The 9,924-nt window shown below is 42.9% G+C and overlaps 1 non-coding gene across 1 annotated transcript; it reads left to right on the top strand.

Moving 5' to 3' along the window:
• The first annotated feature begins 623 nt into the window (after window positions 1–623).
• On the top strand, window positions 624–697 carry trnan-guu (transfer RNA asparagine (anticodon GUU)). The gene has a single exon. It is a non-coding gene; the product is annotated as a tRNA-Asn (tRNA).
• The last annotated feature ends 9,227 nt before the right edge of the window (window positions 698–9,924 follow it).

Here is a 9,924-nt window from a genome sequence, read left to right as displayed (position 1 = left end):
GTGCACGTTTTCTCTATGAAAAAAAGTACATTTTTCCCTTGCACGATTTTTCGTTTTTATCAAAGCGTACAGAAAGAAAAAAAAGAAGAAATAGTGTCGCAAAAGAACTCTGTCGCCCTTGAGAGATGTCAAACGCATTGGACATGAAAAATGCCAGATTAAAGCCAGTTCTCTTCGTTTCTCAGTGTCGGGGCTGCTATGTAAAAGAGGCAATTTGCTCTGAGAGCAAGTTCAGCGCTTACTGAACGCAGATGTCTCAGAGCGGTGTGTCCAAGTGGCTGTAAAAGGTGATGGTTCTCCTGTCACCGTAGCTTAGTTGGTTAAAGCGCCTCTTTATTAAACAAAAAAAAAACGAAATTCAAATCCCAGCCGTGTATTTCTTCCTTTCTTGTAGTACAGAACGTACCATTTTGGGCACTCACAAAGGGCTTGATTTCGTTAAATGCATGTGTTCATTTCCTTTCTGGAAAACTTATTTTTGATGAAATTCACACAGCTTGCGGAAAATGAAATCCAATTCTTGGTTATCAGTGCAGAAGAAATATTACCGGCTGGCACAATAAACGGTAAGAGATTTTTTTTTAACCGGAAATTTGTGATTCGAGAGCAGAACCTACAAGTCAGTCTCTGTGGCGCAATCGGTTAGCGCGTTCGGCTGTTAACCGAAAGGTTGGTGGTTCGAATCCACCCAGGGACGAATTTCTTCGGCGATGTAAAGTCGATTGGATTTCTCAGCGAAACCACAGCCATTTTAATATTTGCAACAAATGCGAGTGTTAAACACGTGTCAGGATCACCAGGAAATGTCCAATAATGCCCAACATCTTAACTCCGCAGAAAACCATATTCACCCAAGAAAAATGATCGTCGAATCGTCATTTATACTCCAGTTGAATCCTCTGCTGAAATATTTTAAAAATACAATGCAGGTTTGTTTGAGAACTTGACAAGCATTGTTACGATAGCACTGTGCAGTTGGATTTTGATATTTTGACATATTTACCTTGATTTTAAACATAAATACTATACAGTCTATTGTAATTTTAAAATATGTTAGCTGAGGATGCAAAGGGGTGAAAGGGAAAGGTCAGAGGGTATAGTAACAACAAGGTTAGGATTGGTGGAGGTGGTAGGGGTGTTGATGGTTTTTCTCTGTAGAGGATGATTGAATGTTTTATCCTTCTCTGAAGTGAGAAACTGGAAGAGTTGGGAGTTGAGAGATCTGATCAGGTTATATATAAAAGGAAGTTGATGTGGAGCTGTTAGCAGTAAAAAATACTTAATGTCTTTGATGTTGTCATCAAAGATAAACTGTAGTCAGCAAAGATAAAAAGAAAATTATCTTTGCTTACTGCCCTGTCTTTCTCACACCTGAAGAAGGCTCCACAGCCGAAATGTTGTGATTCTTTTCTTCTCTTTTCAGCATGGAATAATCCTGTTCACAATGTCACAACTCAGAAATGCAACAGTGAAGTGTTGTAATTACAAATGTACATACTGTTGGTGACATTGAGATGTTTTGGTAATGAGGAAGGAGGGACATGCAATGTTCACAGGATCAAATTTAAAAAACAATACAGTAAAATTTATTGTACTTCGGGATTATGAGAGCCTGTTACATTGTGTCTCACACCTCAGTGTCAGAATTTTGAGACGTTTTTATAACCAGGGGGAAAACACTTTAACCAAATCAGCCAAGGTGCTGTCAGAGTATTAACATCATGTCTGCGTCGGTGATTACAGCTGACTATCGCTGGAGGACAGTTCACTGTGAACAAGTCAGCCTGCATAATGAGGGGGAAGAGACTGACCTCTGTGATGCACTATAGAGTTACACTAACCTTCAATCAACTGTTCTATTCTGCATTCTACCCTAGTGGTAAATATTGGTTTCTGTGCGTGTAATATTCCTTTTTTTGTCAAATATTTTCAAGCACAGAGTTTGCTGTTGAAAATAAGCCTTGTGGTCCTCAATGTTGTGATCCTTTTCCCCCAGTGTCACCCAAATTGATACATTGTGCTTTGGCAATTCTTCAGGCTGTATTGTTTAGAGGAGCTCAGTTGAATTAGTTTGCGTAGATAAAGTATTTCTTTTCCCTTTGCAATGTTGTGGTAGCCAAAATGTAAATGTAGTGGCTCTCTGAAGGCACCAGTTCTGTAGGGTTTGGGCATTTACTGTGACAATTATTAATTGTAGCAGTAAATCACAAAGTTGATTCTTTTGATGGCTTTAGAATCCAACCATGCGACATAACTCAAACAACGCACACACACAGGTACTAATACACGAGGATACATTTATTAATACATAGAATATGCATATAAACCTAACAGATCTTATCGAGAGGGTTATCAGAATACAAAAGGTATATATTCAATCAGTTACGAAGTGTTACACATCAAGAGGACATACGTTCAGTATATCATTCATTTAGACCGTTTCGTAAATGAACTTGGTTATAACTTCTACATTAGATACTCAAAACAAGTACATAACTCTTAGGAATTAAATTGATATCAACTGGTTTGGATAACAATTGAATTCTCGAGCAGTAATGCAGTGAAGTTGAATACTCATCCAATCTTTGGGGATTCAGATCTCCTGCGGGCTCAAAGAAACAGTTGCAGGCTGTTGCTGTCCAATCCGCGCTCTCTGGCTCCGTGCCAGGCTGTGCTGTGCGGCTTGCGACGGTGCGCTGCTGATGCTCACTGACCGGCTAGTTAGTGTTGGCTTTAACTAGCAAAGTTTGCGCACAGGAGAAAAGATGACTGTGGGTCCCAGCAAGTCAGGAAGAGGACTGGTTCGTTCCTGATGAAGAGCTAGTTCTGAATAGTGATTCAGCTGTCCACAGTTCCGACCTGTTCACGAGGCTTGCTGCTGGTGCTAACCTCGGGTGGATCCTCTGGTTACTCTCTGGCAACCTCCGCTCTAGACTCTTAGAACAAAGCAAAGTTCTGGCACTCGGACACACTGGCCATTCTGTGGTTGTCCGGGCTGAGTCTCAGGATGGTCAGGAGGCTCGCTGCAAGAATGTCCTGCCCTTGGGAGCCTTCTGCTCCTGGGCCGTCCTGCCCTGGAATTCTCCTTTGAATTCCCTTTAGAATAGTCCACAGAATCCTCCTGAATCTTACTGAATCTCCCAGGCTCTCTGTGTTGCCTGTTTTTACCTGGAGGAACTTCAGCTCGTTGATTGGCTGAAAGTTCCATGGGCATCAGAGTCCCATTGGTTGATCAAGGTGAGATATGAGTCACTTACTCCTGACACTTAGGAATGCAGTCCAGATGTCCATCTGGCACTCCCTAGACAGATAGGCGCCAATGGATGACCATTGATCATGATAGCCAGGCTTAGCTAAGTGCATCCCCCTTTGGGAGCTGTCCTAGGAAACCTTAAATCACCCTGCACTAATGGTCTCTCTGTGGCTGCACCACAGAGATGAACAGAGAAATGGGGCCTCATTTGGGAAGCTCAGAAACACTTAATTCTGCCTTATTATTAAGCCTCGCCGCTACACCTTTAATCCTTTAAAACATATTACATTTTCAATACATTGTACTGTATCTTTCTTCCTACTAATTGTCATCATTTTTTTCTGGCTTGATCTTGTAATCAGAGATTTCAGAATATTCCTTAAAAACTAGTAAAAGAAGAGGGACAGATTCGTGCACACTAAAAAATATGAAAGGGTAGCAGGACACAGTAACCACTAAACATCTTATAGATTATGAATGTGCCTGAATTTTTTCAGTGATTTAGAGGGTTCTGCCATTTTAGATGTTATGCTGTTCCTGTGTGATGTATCAAATGTGTTATTTAAATCTCCAGTCATTACTATATCAGTCTGAATATAGATTGCAATTCATCCAAAAATGCCAAGTTTCCCACTGGTGATACACACAAGGAAATTAATGTACATTTCCCCCCCAAATCAACCAATTTAAAATCAACTACCTCCCTCCTCATCTGCAGGTGGAGAGAGAGATGTCAGAAGAAATACAGGTTTAAAAGTCAGGAGCAATGATAGTCCTATTTTAAAATTATGCTAAAATACTCACAATATATTTAAAAAGTTCTGTAAAATGCAAAAATAATTAAAAAAAATATTAAAATAAGGTTAAAAGAAATGATACACAGTTATAAAGCTCAGGAATGATCAATTTGAAGTTACAATCCACTTACAATATGCCAAAAATGGCAATAATATGTAAAACAGGTATATAATTTTTTTTTAAAAAGTTAAAAATAAATACTAAATACTTTTAAAATTCAGGAATGTGATTGGTCAGATGCTTACGATGAGTGTTGCTGGTGTTTCGTGTGATTTAGCGAATTGAAACAAAATATTCAATTTAAAAACGGCAAGAGCTCGTATGAAAAAAAAGTTCGTAATGTAAGTATCTTTGTTGTAAGAACTGCGCCAGAACTTGTGTATTCATATACATCAGAAAAGTACCTGAACTTGACTGGTTTATATTCAGTTATGTGCATTGGGAACAAAAGGGAAACTTACATGGATATTATTAGGTTTTAGGAATCAGAAAATGTATTTTTACACGTTTATGCCTAAGAGCAGAAATAACTTCCTGCTTTCAGCGATTTTATTGTTTCTGCTTGTAACCTCGAACAGAAAAACCCAGTACTGACTCACAGAAACGCCCCGGAGTTTCGGTGTTTCTGGGATTTAAGAGGGATGTATGAAGACAGTAAAGGGGAGTTTTTTTTCCCTCGCTGTAGAGTATGAAGGCGGTGTGACGAGTCTGGAGGGAGGAGACGCGCATTCCGCACGGGGAGCGCAGAGCAATGAGTTTCACCTGCAGCTCGCCGAGTCCTGTCCTATATAACCGCTGAGCCCGGATACACAGAGTCTCCAGCTAGTGTTGGAGATGTACAATTTCAGTAGTTGTTTTTTTAAGCAGAAGCCAGGATTTTTTCCCTGCTATTATTATTATTTTTATTTTATTATTACTGTATTATTATTGGAGTTAGTGGTTACTGTGCTAGACTGGCGCGAATAGCGCTTCTATTCATTTTCTCTGCTCAAATACTCTGCTGGGCAAAGCTTAAATTAAAACCTTTTTCTGAAACATTGAGTGTGAGGGGTAACAGGTGGAGTTTAAAGCCAAATAAAGGGCTGTTTTGGATGAAAGCAGTAGATTGGGTCTGATCGAGCTCGTACTGACCTCACTCACGCAAACTCCATACGCGGTGTTCGGGGCTACGTGCGATAAAGAGAACAGTACCTCCTTGTGATGTATCAAGAATACACATAATAATGAAGCCCATTTCCACCAGGGAGTGAGAAAAAACCGCGCTATGGTATCTCATATTTGCGTTTTCGAAATTATCCCCATATAATTCTGTCCTTCCGTAATTGTAACGGATTCGGGTTCTAGGGCTTGTGCCCTTTTCGCTCCCGCCCTAGTTCATGCCTCACTGTATAGGCTCGAACCCAGGTCTTGCCAACTAAGCTAAAGACCTTCAAGTAAAAAAAGAATTGTACCAGAATTCGTTTTGGATAAGTTTGTGAAATTTGAGTTAGATACCTAACTCACCAGAGCTGTTTTTATAACAAAATATGGGAACTGGAAGAAAAGCAATAGGGCACTGCTGGAGTTTATAGACTGTGATACAGGAATAACTAAGAGAGGAGGGACTAGTTCAGGAGCACAACCAGCTCTCCCCTGCCCAATCTCACAGCAGGGTCTGTTGTACCCCAACATGAAATTCAGAATCTTGGAGCTCAGCTTTTGATCACTCAGCTGAGAGATGAGCCCTGGGAGTATGGAGCAAATACGGAAGGCACGCGTTACTCGAGGGAGAGTTTTTATCCCTAAGGGATGACTTGTTTTACAACAGCAGACAATATAATGAAACAAAACCTCTGTTCTGCTGCTCCAGGTTGGTTCCACTGGGAACAAGTGGGGCTAGGAGTTCGTGAACAGCAATTGGCCCAGTGGGCAAAAGATGTAGTATATACTTCTATTAAACACATACCTTAGACATATAAATGTGGTCCGTAATTCCTCTAGAAAGAAATTCTAATATATCGTTATATGTCAATTATACATCTAAGATTATATGTTCATTATACATAAATTGTTGGAGTTCTATTATACGGATAACTTTAGAGGACTATTGTACATATGTTGAACAATACTGAACATTTCGTTACGGCCAGGTTAGTGTGATAGAGAGGTTTAACAGAACTATTAAAACTTGGATTTTTCCGCAGCACGTTTCATTTCATGCATGAGCTGATCAATGTTGCAGTAGTACCCTCCAGGTAAGGTACGTGTCCATATACAGTAGTCTCATCGTTGATGAACAGAAAATCTTCATCTTGATCAAACGTGTTTAGCGTATGCAGATAGTGCAGCTCGACCAGACCCACTTCCCAGCTCCCGTCCAGGTCAATCGCCTTTGCTAGATACTTTGTGAAGTACGTGCTGGTGTTCTTTGGAAACATCTTTGAGGATGAATTACTGGCCTAGAAGACATTGGGGTTTTTTTACCTCTATATTTCTGTTAAGGGTTCGGTAATAGGGACCGAACCAGTGAATGAACCCACTTGCAGGAGCGAACAAATCCGAGTCGTAATCCGTAAGCAAACCGTAATCGTAGGAACGAGCCGAGAGTCCAGGGGAAGCAAGATATCCGAAGGGAACGAGTACCGAAGCCGAAGGGTGATCCGAAGTCGTAGTCCGTAAAGCAATCCGAGAATCCAGAGGTAGCCAGTGATCCAAAGTAGAGCGAAAGTACCAATCCAAGCCGAGATCCGAAAAGCCGAAGTCCGAAGGGAAAAACCGCAAACCAAAAACCAAGACAAACACAGTGTAGATGAAGCACAACCAGGAAGCTCGAAAGGGAAAACCAATACTGAGCCAGGAGGTAGGGAAAGACTAATGCTTAAATACCAGATGAGACGGAGGTGTGGTGGTGAATGCGTACCGTGATAGGTGGACTGATGAACTAAGGCTACGCCTTCTTCTGCCTCTTTCGTTGCCGAGAGGCAGGGATCGTAACATTACCCCCTTCTCTATGGGCGGCTCCCGACGCCCTAGCTGGACGATTAGGGAAATTCTGATGGAAATCCCGGATCAGGTTTGAATCCAGTATATCTCCTTCCGCTACCCATGACCGCTCCTCTGGACCGTAGCCTTCCCAATCCACTAGGTATTGCAGGGATCCACGAGACCATCGGGAATCTAAGATCTTATTAACGGTGTAGGCAGGAAGTCCATCAATTACACGAGGTGGTGGGGGTTTTTGTTGCGGTTTAGACAGAGTGGATCTACGAAAGGGCTTAAGGAGGGAAACATGGAACGTAGGGTGAATCCTGAGGGTAGGAGGCAAGGCCAGCCGATAATCAATACAGGGACGGAGCCCACCATCCTTCTTTTCCACAAAAAAGAAACTGGCACAAGCAGGTGAAGTAGATGGGCGTATAATTCCAGCCTTTAGAGAATCTTGTATATATATTTTCAGGGCTTCAGATTCCGTATTGGAGAGCGGAAATATACGGCCCTTAGGAGGAATAGATCCAGGCAAAAGGTCTATGGCACAGTCATAGGGTCGGTGGGGTGGGAGAGCCAAGGCCTCTTGCTCATTAAAGGCTTCCTGTAGATCAGAATATTGGGGAGATATCGTAGGAACGCCAGAAGAGGGCGTTTCCGTGAGTGCAACTCTTACAGGCAGACGACAGCACCTACCAATACATTGGGGTCCCCAAGTTAAAATTTCTCTACGGGACCATGAAATGGTAGGGTTATGCTGTTGGAGCCAGGGAAATCCTAGTACAAGAGGATGTGATGGGGTCTCGATGAGATAAAACCAGATATCTTCAACATGTGTGGCGCCAATTTGAAATCTTATTAGATCAGTTCGCCATCTTATAAGTCCTGGGGACACTGGAGAACCATCAATAGATAGTACACGAAGAGGAGGAGTCACCTGGGTCAGGGGAATTTTCCAAAGTTGAGCTAAGGAGACGTCGAGGAAGTTCCCCGCTGCCCCCGAGTCAATAAAAGCTAGAAGCGGGATCTGTTTAGTACCCCAAAACAAAGTAGACATAAAAGACAATCCTGAGGAACACTTAGAAGATTGAGTCAAGTCACTCACCCCAGGATCTTGAGTAGTTGGGAGGCGCCTCAGAGACGAACATAAAGCAGGGCAGTCAGCTTTAAAGTGTCCTAATTTTCCACAGTACATACAGCAGCCCTCTTGTCTGCGTCTCTCTCTTTCTTCGGGAGTTAACCAGGCGTGGGCAATTTCCATGGGTTGCTCTGAGTCTAGAGTGTTGGTAGGTGGTGGCCGAGGAACCTCTTGAATCTGTGTCCGAGACCTTTCTCTATTCCTCTGACGAAATCTAAACTCTAACTCTAACACCTGGGAAATCACTTCCTCCAAGGTTCTGCCCGACTGTGGCATAGTTACCAGGCGATCCTTTATTTCTTCACATAATCCTTGCAGGAAAAAAAAAAATTAGGACCTCATTATCCCAGGGAGTCTCTGCTGCTGCCACTTGAAAGTCTTGACCAGCTGCGAAACGACAAAAAAAACCCTTGAATTTCTCTAGAAAGAGATCATAGTCCTGTACCTCAGGAGCCCCGGGATCGAGTAAGGCAGTAGCCCATTCCAGAGCACAGCCAGTTAATAAAATCACTATTAAAAACCGGTACCCTTTGCCCCTAATCCCGGCAGCACTTGAGTCCGTGCATGGGGCCAAGATCTTCACTAAACTGGATCTACGGGGGGCCTATAATTTAATCCGTATTCGGGAAGGGGATGAGTGTGTAGCGGCGAGGCTTAATAATAAGGCAGAATTAAGTGTTTCTGAGCTTCCCAAATGAGGCCCCATTTCTCTGTTCATCTCTGTGGTGCAGCCACAGAGAAACTATTCATGCAAGATGATTTAAGGTTTCCTAGGACAGCTCCCAAAGGGGGATGCAAGTAGCTAAGCCTGGCTATCATGATCAATGGTCATCCATTGGCGCCTATCTGTCTAGGGAGTGCCAGTTGGACATCTGGACTGCATTACTAAGTGTCAGGACTAAGTGACTCATATCTCACCTTAATCAACCAATCAGGGACTGGTAGGGCCGAGTAACCCACGTGGGACTCTGATGCCCATAGGAACTTTCAGCCAATCGACGAGCTGAAGTTCCTCCAGGTAAAAACAGGCAACACAGAGAGCCTGTGAGATTCAGATTCAGAAGATTCAAGGGAATTCAAAGGAGAATTCCAGGGCAGGACGGCCCAGGAGCAGAAGGCTCCCAAGGGCAGGACATTCTCGCAGCGCGCCTCCTGACCATCCTGAGACTCAGCCCGGACAACCACGGAACGGCCAGTGTGTCCGAGTGCCAGAACTTTCCTTTGTTCTAAGAGTCTAGAGTGGAGGTTGCCAGAGAGTAACCAGCAACAGGTCGGAACTGTGGACAGCTGAATCACTATTCAGAACTAGCGCTTCATCAGGAACGAACCGGTCCTCTTCCTGACTTGCTGGGACCCACAGTCATCTTTTCTCCTGTGCACAAACTGTGCTAGTTAAAGCCAACACTAACTAGCTGGTCAGTGAGCATCAGCAGCGCACCGTCGCAAGCCGCACAGCACAGCCTGGCACACAGCCAGAGAGCGCGGATTGGACAGCAACAGCCTGCAGCTGATTCTTTGTGCCCGCTGGAGATCTGAATCCCCAGAGATTGGATGAGTATTCAACTTCAATGCATTACAGCTCGAGAATTCAATTGCTATCCCAACCAGTTGATATCAATTTAATTCCTAAGAGTTATGTACTTGTTTTGAGTATCTAATGTAGAAGTTGTAACCAAGTTCATTTATGAAACGGTCTAAATGAATGATATACTGAACGTATGTCCTCTTGATGTGTAACACTTCGTAACTGATTGAATATATACCTTTTGTA

The sequence above is a fragment of the Atractosteus spatula genome, unplaced genomic scaffold (genome assembly GCF_055471065.1).
Source record: "Atractosteus spatula isolate fAtrSpa1 unplaced genomic scaffold, fAtrSpa1.hap1 Scaffold_115, whole genome shotgun sequence".
NCBI lineage: Eukaryota > Metazoa > Chordata > Actinopteri > Semionotiformes > Lepisosteidae > Atractosteus > Atractosteus spatula.
Note: the sequence above shows the minus strand (reverse complement) of the source record. Positions and strands in the feature narration are given on the sequence as shown.